Raw genomic sequence first — 12,138 nt, 5'->3', positions numbered from 1 at the left:
ATCTATTCATATTTGCAAATAGCTAACCTAAGTTCATTTTAAGCTTTCTTATATTATTTTTAAAAAAATTAAAAATTACATTAGTTTTAATTTAATATTAATAATTTTATTTATTAAAATTATATATATAGTCATCTTAATATTATTTTAATGTTTATATTATAGTAGTATTATAGATTTAATTTTTATGAGTTATAAATTACATCATATATTAAAATAACATAATATAAACATTTCAAACTTAAAAATGGTCGAACTTAGGCTTGAACATCTGAGCCCGGTCCATATTTTAAACATACCTAATTTTTTGCCCAATTCCTTTTTTAGGGCCTTATATTTTTATCCAAACTCTCTCAAAATTTGAGCAGACCTTTAACTTGAGTAGATAGCTCGGGTCATGAACAGGGATTAAAATTGACCAATTTGAAAAATATAAAATTAAAATTGATCAAATACAAAATACAATAATAGCATAATTTAATTGTCCATTTAATTAGTTCATGATTTTCAAATTTAACAGATGAAATATATATATATATATCTATATATATATATATATAATATAAAAGATAAATAAAAACATGTTTGTAATTATATGAATTTTTGAACCCAATTATTTCACCTAGTTGATAATAATATTACTCAATTTAAAATAAAATTGAAACTGAATGAATTAATTTTGATATTGCATATGAAATTAGGCAAGTTTGATCCATTTAAAATAAAAATTAGAATTGACCAATTGAAATTCTCAGCCATGGAAATAGGAGGTGTTTGAGATTTGGAATGGGCGCTAGAAGATTTTCCCAATTTGGATGTGGCATAGACCGTGCCAGCTGCCCATCAAAAGAAGGCATTGTTTAGCATTGCTTTGAATAAGTATTTTTTGTTTAAAAAGTATTTTTGAAAGAAAAATTGTGTTAGATAAATTATTTTTGATTAAAATTTTTGATTTTTCAAAAATACTTTTTATTGCTTAATTACTTTTTTATCTCGAAAGAACATGGTATTTTCCCTTCTATGTTTCTTTGGTTCTCCCTTCTCTTTCATTTCTCTTTTTCTTTCATTTTCTCCAGGAGTTTTTGCTACTACTCTCTCTCTCTCTCTCTCTCTTTTTCTTTCTACTCTCCTAATCCCATCTTCTCATTTCAAATCCCTATTTAAGTTTCTCGTTTTTCCCCGATTTCAGGTTAAGCTCTTTTTTGTTGTTGCTGAGTTTGGTTGCTCCACATTTCAGATTAACTTTCTCATTTCACCTTTGATTTCCTTGGGTTTTTTGTTTGGTTGCTGAGTTTGATTCTTTTACTGAGTTTTTCTCCTTTGATTTGCCAGATTGTATCTCATCAGTACCTTCTAGAGTTTTGTTTGAAGCTATGCTGAAACTTCTGAAGAACATGAAACTTGTCCTTTGATACGTATAGAGATGATGCACGACTGTCAGAAGTATATTGCTATAAGGTCAGAGAAAGAATTGACATTTATATCATCCTAGCTCACTAGATGACAAGATCCTATTTGAAAGATGTAGCATATATTTTTTTGTAGTTTAGGATGCCTGAACGATTATAAGTTCCTCTTTTTCAATCTTGTTTAACACTCGAATCTTCTTATTCTTGCCTTTGATTGTTAGTAGTTAAGGTATTCATTTGGTATTTAATTATTGGTAGTGCAATGTTTTTTCAATCATCTATTTTTTAGGGAAATATCTACAATGGTGGCATTAATATGCTTGGATAGAATTTCAGTAGGAAATAGGTGATGATATTCATTGCATTAATTTATCCCCTCCATAATAGTTTGAATGAAGATTAATTTCAACAGATTTGTTCCTCCCAATTTGCTCTCCTCATCTATGTTTAAATTATTATCAGTTCTGTCATTGTTGCTGTTGTATTTGGTTTATTATGATCTTTAAACCTTCAAATTACAACTACTTGCATTGTAACTGCTAGAATATAAGGTCAAGTTTATGGCATAAAATGTTGTTTCATTAGAAAAAAAAATTCAAATTTAACATTCATTGTGGAATATGCATGATTTCCTTCTGCTCTCACGTATGTTGAATACTCAAATATTGAGAAGTAGAAAGTTTGATATCATCCACTTCCTTACTAGTAAACAAAGGTAGAAAACTCCAAATTCAATTAGACAAGCATTTTTATGTTTATCGCCTTTACAAAAAATATCGCAGTTAAGAGCACTAGAAGTGTACATGATCAAATACGCCTCGTCTGAAAGGGTCGAGGTGCTTTTGTTTCCTAGTGCTAAGGCGCAAGGCATAGGCGTGCCTAGGTGCAAAACTTGAGAACACCAATAAATCCAACTATGAACAGGGCTAAGTAATGCCAAGAAGTGTATTTTTTTCTCATCAAGACATGATAATAACCTTAAGTACTTGAAATTGAATAAATAGCAATCAATGGTTTCAAATTACAAGTCATGGGAAAAACAAACAAAAATACCTACATCAGTTACTATATAAGAAGAGTAACATCTTTTCCTGCTATTGGTATTGACTTAATGCTGCTCCCAATAACATAACCATCTGTAACAGGTAAGATACACGTAGCTCCATCTCCAACATCTGCTAGCACCCCTGTACTACAGAAAACTATAGGTTAAACTAAATGAAAATGATCAATATATAAGGATGATGATGGTTAGCAAGAAAGACAACACCCAAAATTGTTTGAAGCTAAATAGAAGCTAAAGCAGTTCTTTAAACACTACAAGCATAAAGTATTCAACATAACCCATAGCTTACACCCACAAGATTAGCAACAGCTATATGCCTCCATCATAGTTCTCTCTAATAATTAAGACAAAAAATAAATAAACAAATTTAGATGTATTGAAATAGTATAAGGTAAGCACCTGAGATTAATAGCTATTGTGATCACTACATGTTTACTGCGATTGTAGATGTATTAGATGCTATCGGGGTCGTGAATTTTTCTCAAATTTGCACAATTTCGTATAAAACATAATAATTATAGTTCTAAGCATACAATTTTATTTTTAATGGAGAATTTAATGCAATAAATTAAGAAAAAAGTTCAACCTTTCTTAAGGAACAGTGATATAATCTATATGAAAATTCTTTCTCAATCACTATATGGATTTAAATCAATTGCTAGTAGTCTGATGAATACCTAACCATCCTAGAACCAACATTCACACTCAAGATTCAACCTTAAAAGGTGTAGTATATAAATATAAAAGATATTAAAAATCATGTACAATCAAGGACCCTAATTGATTCATCCAACATACTAGTAAACAACTAACATGAAGATATATAATACCAGAAAACAGAACACTACAAGAAACTAGTTACAAACCTTAGATGTAGTGTACCCAACAGCTAAAGCAAGGATAAAATTCACAACAATATAAAGCCCTGGAACATTAAACCTCTCAAACATGATTTCACCCATACATTCTCAATTCTCGGGAGTAGAGTAAGTGGACTTTTAGTCAACAAAAAGTAATGATCCTCATGATCACACTGTAAATAATTAAAAATACATTGTTGCCAATATCATTCCATAGCATCCCAATTATCCAGTTTGCCATGCTTAATGGGATGGGTAATGTTATAGTTATTGCTTGATTGTGATTGCGTGAGTGCTTCATCTCCAATAAAGAAATCAAAATCTGCCATTACCCCAGCTGAATATTGAACTAACCAATTAGATTTGGAAGAAACTGTAGATTGATTTAAAAGAGACTGCTAGTACTGTTGGTTGAATAAAACATGGCTCTACGTTACCTGCAAATGCCATCTTAGTATAACTACAAACAAATTTAAAAAAAAAAAAAAGAATCAGTTCAATAATAACAAAGAAATAAGGGTCTAAAATAATAGGGCAATTTCACCAAATAGGTAGTGAGCACGTAGTTTAGGGTAATATTCAGTTACAAAAACAAGAAGATAAATAGTACCCAGTGCCGTTGTCAATGAAGACAGCGGAGCGAGAAGTGGGATCCATCGAGAAGAGAAACGAAAGCTAGGAAATTGATTTTGGTTGTAGTGGTGGATCTGCAAGTGAGACCCAAGAGAAGAAGCGCAGATAAATAGAAGTAGCAAAATCCACCGTTGTCGAGTAGGATAATATTGATCAGATATCAATAACAACAAACTTGGATCCCAATTAAAAGCAGTGAATCCTTGAAAGAAGAAAAAGAAGGAAGAAGGAAAACAAAAGGAAGAAGGAAGGATGATGGCTAGGTGAGAAGGGCTATCGTTGAAGGAGGAGGGAAAAGGTGAGGGCAAAAATTGAAAAGGAAAAAAATCCTATTCAATAACTATTCAATGGTGAGGGAATGGAATGGGTATACAGCCTCTTCCATGAATATGAACATAATCAATGCAAGCCGTAATAGACATTACAGCCAACCAAACATTAGTTTAGTGGTAGACCCATTAAATTAGGCTTTAACCTATTCTTATTCCTCCCAACCAAACATGCCCTAAAAGAAACAAACATTTTGATGATGAATCGAAGAAATACCATTGGAAGCTCTAAAATAGGGGATACTAGTAGTCATAATTTTATGACTAGCTCCGGCAGAAGGGAAACTATCGACAACATGAGCATTGAAAATATTATCCCTTTTTAAAACTTTAAATTAATTATATGTAATATTTTGATTTGTTAAGTTTAGTTTTTCTATATTATGTTAATATCTAATATGTGTTATATACTTAAATTATATTTTAACATAAAATAATACAAATGTGTTAATATCTAATTACAAATATTTAATGGTTATATTTAAATATCTAAAATATTGTTTTTATATTCTAATTAAATTTATAAAATAATTAATATTAATTGCTTAAAATATTTAAAATTTATTAAAAATATTTAAAATTTATATTTCATATATTAAAATATTAATAACAAGTTATAATAATAATTTTTATATTCTTACTAAAATATCATAATATTAACTAATTTAAACATTATTTAAATGCATATTTATTACTTTATAATACCATGTCTAAATAGATATTTTGTTTCTCAAAAGCACTTTTTGAAAGCAATACTAAACACTTAAATCTTAAACCAAACTTTTCAAAAGTATTTGTTAAAAGCACTTTTCCACATTATTTTTTAAAAGTACTTTTAAAAAATAATTTTAAAAAGAAATTTTAAATTAGCCCTAAAAAAAATCTCCAAATCAATCAAATTTCTTAACAAAATATAAGTGCAATTTTCCTAGTTGTTCTAGAACAAGGGACAACCCTTCTTTTGAAAACGAGCTTCCTCTTTCTACTACTAAAATTAAATGTAAAACACTTCAGGCTCAATTTGAAAAAAAAAGATTGACTTTTAAAAAATATTTAGGGTTTTGGGCTGATTTCTAAGATATTTAATGAAATAAATCGATTTTTGAGAGAAATAAAAAACGTGTCTTGCAGGAATGCATCCCGTAGGACGTGTTTTCACTGATGTATCACTGAATATAGTTTCTAAAAAAACAAAAATTAGTTGATATTTTTAAAAATAAAATATATTTAACATAATGATAAATATCAATTTTATCAAAAATTTATTTTTTATATGATTGACAATAATTATTTGATTTTATAAATAAGAGAGTTATTAATTAAAAAATTGAAAACAATATATTTATTAATTAAAACATTAATTAAAAATAAAATATATTGAAACAATATGAAATAATGTGGGAGAATGCCTCTTATTTTGACAAAAGTTTATATTGGCTTTTCTTCTCCTAATTGAACTCTGTTTTTAATTTTCCAGTTTGTTAGGATCAAAATACACCAAAAGTGGGGGGTGGGGTGAATTGGTGTATTAAAATGTTTCTGGGAAAGGGAAAAAATAAAACGACTAAAGTATTTACAATGGTTCAGCCTCAATTTCCTACATCCACAACCTTAGCTTTCCTCAACTAATGATTTCCTAAATCCACTGGATTTAAACCTTTAAGGACAAGGTTTAACCAAACAAATTCATATGTTTTCAAAGATAATATAGAACCACTTCCCTTTAAGTTTTTCTACCCAAAACCTTAAATAACACCTCACAAATGAGAGAAAAATAATAATGAATAAGATGTTAACTCTAAAAGGTAGATAATCAACAATTAAACACTCTCACACAAAGTTACAACACTTGAAAGAATGATAGAAAACTTAATCCACAAGTGTGTACAAGAAATATTTAGTAAAAGATTGAGAAAGATTGGAAAATTGAGTTCTTGGAAGATATACACTTGTTTCTTGTATTTTTTTCCTTTCAATGGGGAGCCTTGACCTTATATTTAAGTCCTCTAACAACCTTGTGGATGTTTATAGTCGTTAGAAACAAAATGGAGTCATTGCAGCTATAAAAACCAGCATTAAATGCAATCTGTAGCTTCGTTGTATCAATAGAAGGAAACTTGTATTGGTAGAAGTCTTTCCAAAATATAGCCGTTGGGCTTGTTCTATCTGTGTAAGTCCTCTTGTATCTGTATAACTCTGAGGGTTTCATTTGGTATCAGTAGAAGTGCAAGGGATGTTGAACTTTGGCTACGACTTGAATTGTTTCGGTAGAAGTCCTCAAGGTATCGGTAGCACTTTGGTTGTATCGGTAGATCAAATCAGGGTATCGATAGAATTCCCAGGCCAAAACTACCTTGCTTACTGGAGTGCGTTATACCGATAGAAATTTGGGTTGTATCAGTAGAACCTAGAGTTGTATCGGTAGAACTCCTTGTTCTACTGGTAGAATTTTGTAGCTTTTTCAAGGTCTTTTCATCATGAGTTTTACCGATACTTGTTCACCTAAGTATCGTAGAAGTCCTTCAGACTTCAAAAACTTGTTAAAAAATTAATTTAATTCAAGACTTTTTTTAAAGTTTATTTTGTCCAACACTTTGAAAATAATTTTAAGGACTTATAAACAATTTTTGCAAATTTAAGTAGGGGATTTTCAATATACTTTTTGTTATATCAAAATACTTGAAAAACTAGAGCTAACAATCTCCCCATTTTTGATATAACAAAAACATTCTTAAAAAAAATTGCTAACTCCTCCTATCTTAAACATTATTTTCAAAATAAGCTCCCTTTTTGAAAAAAAAAATAGACTTCATTTCATTTAAATTTTCAACTTAAAGAATTTGACTTTAAGATTTAGTTGAAAATTATATTATGCAAATTTTGCATTTTCTCCTCTTTTTTGTAATATAAAAAAGAATGCATGCTTGAAAAACTAGGGGAGTAAGTGCAATATTTGGAGACATAAGAATAAAAAATAGAAACAAAAGAAAAACGAAGCAACCAAAGGCAAAAAAAAAAAAAAAAAAACAATGGCAGTACATTTGAATTAAAAGAATTCAAAGATAATGAAAATAAAAACATCCCAAAGCAGCCAAATATGCAACCGATATTAATATCACAAATATCCAAAGAAAGACAAATAGATAACATAGGTAAAGTTATGTAATACCATGTTTAAACAAATATCTACAAGAAAATCAAGTAAAAACATGGTTGAAAGCAATCAAAAGGTGGAAATACATTTACTAACATACTCAAATTTTGATCTATGATTTAAAATACTATCTGTAATATCCTGATTTTGTGGTCAAAATAATCCTGACATAATTGTCACATGAAATCTTTCAAATAAATAATTTACCATACCGACTAAAACTCGCGCTTTTATCACCTATGCCTTTCTCGATGTCAAATCCTTACACGTAAATTAGAAAAATCCCAATACTAAAATCACCACATTACCAAGATCAAATTAGAAGTATAGTCATATTTGACATGATTATCACGAGTGAAGAACGATTGAACATGAGTCATAATTGACAAATTATGGCACAAAGATAACAAGAAAACCGAATAAAGAAATCCAAGATAGAAAACCGAATAAAGAAATCCGAATAAAGAGATCCGGATAAAGAAACCCAAGATACGATACTATGCCGAGAATCGAAAACCAAATTCATAGAGAAAATACAGAATACCTCGATAATTCTTCAAAGAAAGAAAGTCCAAAAGAAAACATTATTTAATCCCATCAAATCAAATATAACAAGATCAATATATCTTCCCATACATATATATCGATGAAGCATCAAGTAGAAGAAAGCAGAATCATAATATCATATGAATTCTCTCATCAATTCTTATCGACGAAATGAAATAGAATACCGATGAAATAGAGCAATATAAATTATAAACCAAATGACTACCAATGCTTTCATCCAACACCAAATTAGAAGACATTCCCATATAACAAGAATTTCTTCAAGATCAATAGCCATAGAAATATTTCGAGAACGGGTGAACACATAGAACATCTCAAAAGAGACTGCTAAATCTGTCCGTCATAACTGTCACACTCAGATAATTCACATTTGAAATATCATTTCCCCAACTAGTTCTACCGTCACAAATTTCATATTAAATCATTCACTAAAGAATGTCAGTCCTGAATAAATTTCGATTTTGTACAGATCAAAGAGTAAATAGTTTGAACGAGAAGTCTATATTTATTAAAAAGAGTTGAATATTAGTTTAAGTCACTACGAATGATAAGGTTTCCATCTTGTGAAAGCTGAAAAGTTTATTACATGTTGACAGAGTTCGGATAGATGAGAATATTGGTAACCAAGCGCCCGAACTAGACTAGTCTACATTGAGCAAAGACTTCGACTTTCAAAGAATGTATTGTTGTATGAATTGTGATGTGTTTCAAGACAGTGAGGTAATGTGATAGTTTAGAGCAACCGATGTTACATAAAATCGGAGTTGTTAAAGGGGTTAAAGCCGAGCATTGGGATCTATCAAAATTATCCTTGTCAATGTTGATATTGGGATGGAAATGAAAAGGATTATTCTTGAGGCCATATCAGAATTATTTCTATGACGGAAAGAGGAAAATGTGATGTATCCTATTGTTAAATGTTTGGCGAGATCTATAAATCACATCTCAGTATTGAATGAATTCCTACTCATCGATTCATGGAATTTCGTGTCTCTTTGATTGTCGGATTTCTTGGAATTCGGTCTCCATTAAATCAAGTTGAGATCCGTGTTTTATGTCATGATATCATGGGAAATTGAGAAGGGTTGAAAATTTAAGAACAGCTTGAGAGTTGAGGCGTAAGCTTTTAGATCATATGAGAAATTGAAGAGATGTATTGGAGGTACAGTCTAAGTGCAAGTTCTTGACACCAAATATGAGATTAAAGCGAAGACCACTTTTTCGGTAAGATTTTCATTTAGGGGGGGCGAAAATCCACGAAGGGGAGAGTTGTAATATCGATTTTGGGCCTAGATTGGAATATGTTTGTAAAGTTCAAAATTTGAAATTCTAAAGTTGTTGAAATTTGAAATGAATTGTATGAATGCTTAATTAATGAATTAAGTCCGCTAACACTCGTGTTCGACTCCGCAACGGTCTCGGCACGGGTGTTAGTAAACATGTTTAACGGACTTAATTCATTAATTCACTAACACCCTGCACTTTGAGACCGCTGTCGAGTCGAACACGAGGTGTTAACGGACTTAATTCATTAATTAAATTTCATACAATTCATTTTAAAATTTCCGCTCATACAATTCATTTTAATTTCGTAAGCTGGCTAACTGCATCACAGTCGCTTAAAAATCATATCTCGAGTTACGAAACTCAAATCCAATTCCGTAAATTTTCCTGAAACTAGACTCATATATATATCTGCTAATTTTTTCTAGAATTTTGGTTGGGCCAATTAGTACAGTTTATTAGTTAAAGTCTCCCTGTTTCAGGGCTCAACTACTCTGACCTCTGTATTACGAATCAGATATCTCCTGTACAGAGCTTCAATGACTATGCCGCTTATCTCTAATAAAACTAGACTCAATAAGGAATCTGTACATATAAAGCATGACTTCTAATTATCTTTGTAAAATTTATGGTGAATTTCAAATTCAGAACAGGGATCCAGAAAATAGCTCTGGCCCTGTTTCACAAAAATTTAAACATCTCATAAAATATAGCTCATATACCTGTTTTGCTTATTCCATATGAAAATAGACTCATCAAGCTTCGATTCCATAACTTATTCATTATTTAATTCTATTTCTACTATTTTTAGTGATTTTTCAAACTCACGTCACTGCTGTTGTCTCAATCTATTTTATGGTAAATTTTACCTATTTCATGGTTTCCATGGATTAGCTAGCAATTTGACATACATAATACTAATATGATCATGATTAGCCATTCCAATGGCTAATCATTACCAAGCATTTCTATTTCCATACCACTCAATAACCATATCATAAGACCATATATACAAAATGATTATAATGCTATACATGCCATACTCAAAATATACAAGCCATTATGCCAAGATGGTATACTTGATAGTGTGAGCGTGCTCCGACCGCTTCCGATTTCCGAGCTGGCTTGTCAACACTACAAGGAATGAAAAGGAGGGAGTAAGCATAAATGCTTAGTAAGCTCACATGCAAATAGCAAGTAACATAACCATATAAGCAAACATAAAACATCATTTGCATAATCATCACCAAGACATTCATATCACCTTTTCATTTATCATCTTACCATATTGTTGTTATATCGAAGTTTTCAACCCGAGGGTTAAGTACATACCTGTTCAAAGTATCCATTTCACAACACTTACCAATACGCCCTTTCATCTTGAGTATTCCTCCATTTGAGTAGAACTTACCCGCTGAACACATCGAATATAATTCGGATACATGGATAACTTGCACATAAGTGCCACATATTCAATCAAGCAATCATGTAACCCGCCCATATGTTTAACCTGACTCAACTCAACGAGCTCGGGCGTCAGATCCATAAGTGAACTCGACTCAACTCAACGAAGTTCGATGCCTAGTTACATCTCACTTAACTCTGACTCAACTCAACGAAGTTCTGACATTCGCATCCATAAGTGAACTCTGACTCAACTCAACGAGTTCGGATGCCCAAATATCCCAAAGGACATGTCACTTGTATCCTAATCCATTCCCGAGGTTCAACGGACCTTTTCCTAATCATGTGTCTCAACCATCTTCTACGGAATGCCGATATCGATACTCAGAGTATTTCAAATTTTCCAAGTATATCACATAATTTGACATATTATCAAACAATTATCACAAGTATAATATTTCATAATAATTATCATATCATTTAAAAACATTAAAACATTTAAAATAATAACTATGTTACCAACATTTACATATGAACTTACCTCAGATGCTAAAATGGCTATTTTACCATTTCGTCCACAACTTGGTATTTTCCCATTTTAGCCCGAATTTCGCTTTTCCTTGCTAATCGAGCTTGGAAGCTTGAAAACCCTAGCCATGGTTTCTCCTTGCTATATTCGCCATGGGGTTGAAGATGAGCAAAATTGGCTTTTAATTTTGTATTTTAATTCATTTTACCCCTAAATGACCAAAATGCCCTTACTACTAAACTTTCCAAAATTCCATCCATGTCCAATTTTTGTCCATAGACTTAGAAATTGGTAAAATTACTCTTTAAGGACCTCTAATTAATAATCTAATTCAATTTTATGCAAAATACTTCTAGAACACAAGTTTTGCAATTTATTCAATTTAGTCCCAAATTTCAAATTAAGCACTTTATGCATAAAATTTCTTCACGAAATTTTCACACAATCATGCAATCATATCATAGACCTTAAAATAATCATAAAATAATTATTTATATCTCGGATTTTGTGGTCACGAAACCACTATTCCGACTAGGCCCAAAATCAGGATATTACACTATCCAAGTTAATTATATCACATATTAACAACATTTCAAACATGCAAGAATAAAGAGACACAAGGAATTTACAATTTTACAAATATAAACAAGTAATATACACAAAGCATGCATAAAACAACACAAATGTCCAACAATGTCAAAAAGATTATACAAGAAGCTTATGAAGGCATGTTCATTAGTCCTAACTCTCCCCAAATTATTCAAAATCTCTTCTTATCTAAAGGCTTTGTGAAAATATCGAGTAGTTGATGCAAAGTATCTACAAATTCTAGAACTATGTCACCTATTTGCACATGATCTCTAATAAAATAGTGTCATATCTCTATGTGCTTTGTTCTAGAGT

At 30.7% G+C, this 12,138-nt stretch overlaps 2 long non-coding RNA genes across 2 annotated transcripts; one reads left to right on the top strand and one right to left on the bottom strand.

The window, feature by feature from the left end:
* Positions 1 to 759: 759 nt before the first annotated feature.
* Positions 760 to 1,683, top strand: LOC108470858 (uncharacterized). Its single transcript, XR_001869419.2, has 2 exons — positions 760 to 1,189; positions 1,333 to 1,683. It is a non-coding gene; the product is annotated as an uncharacterized LOC108470858 (long non-coding RNA).
* Positions 1,684 to 2,139: 456 nt separating this feature from the next.
* Positions 2,140 to 4,494, bottom strand: LOC108470857 (uncharacterized). Its single transcript, XR_008274844.1, has 4 exons — positions 3,946 to 4,494; positions 3,773 to 3,795; positions 3,342 to 3,672; positions 2,140 to 2,596 (listed from the first exon to the last, which is right to left on the bottom strand). It is a non-coding gene; the product is annotated as an uncharacterized LOC108470857 (long non-coding RNA).
* Between the last annotated feature and the right edge of the window lie 7,644 nt (positions 4,495 to 12,138).

Source organism: Gossypium arboreum, chromosome 11, assembly GCF_025698485.1.
Source record: "Gossypium arboreum isolate Shixiya-1 chromosome 11, ASM2569848v2, whole genome shotgun sequence".
Classification (NCBI taxonomy): domain Eukaryota; kingdom Viridiplantae; phylum Streptophyta; class Magnoliopsida; order Malvales; family Malvaceae; genus Gossypium; species Gossypium arboreum.
This window is presented reverse-complemented; position numbering and strand designations above follow the sequence as displayed.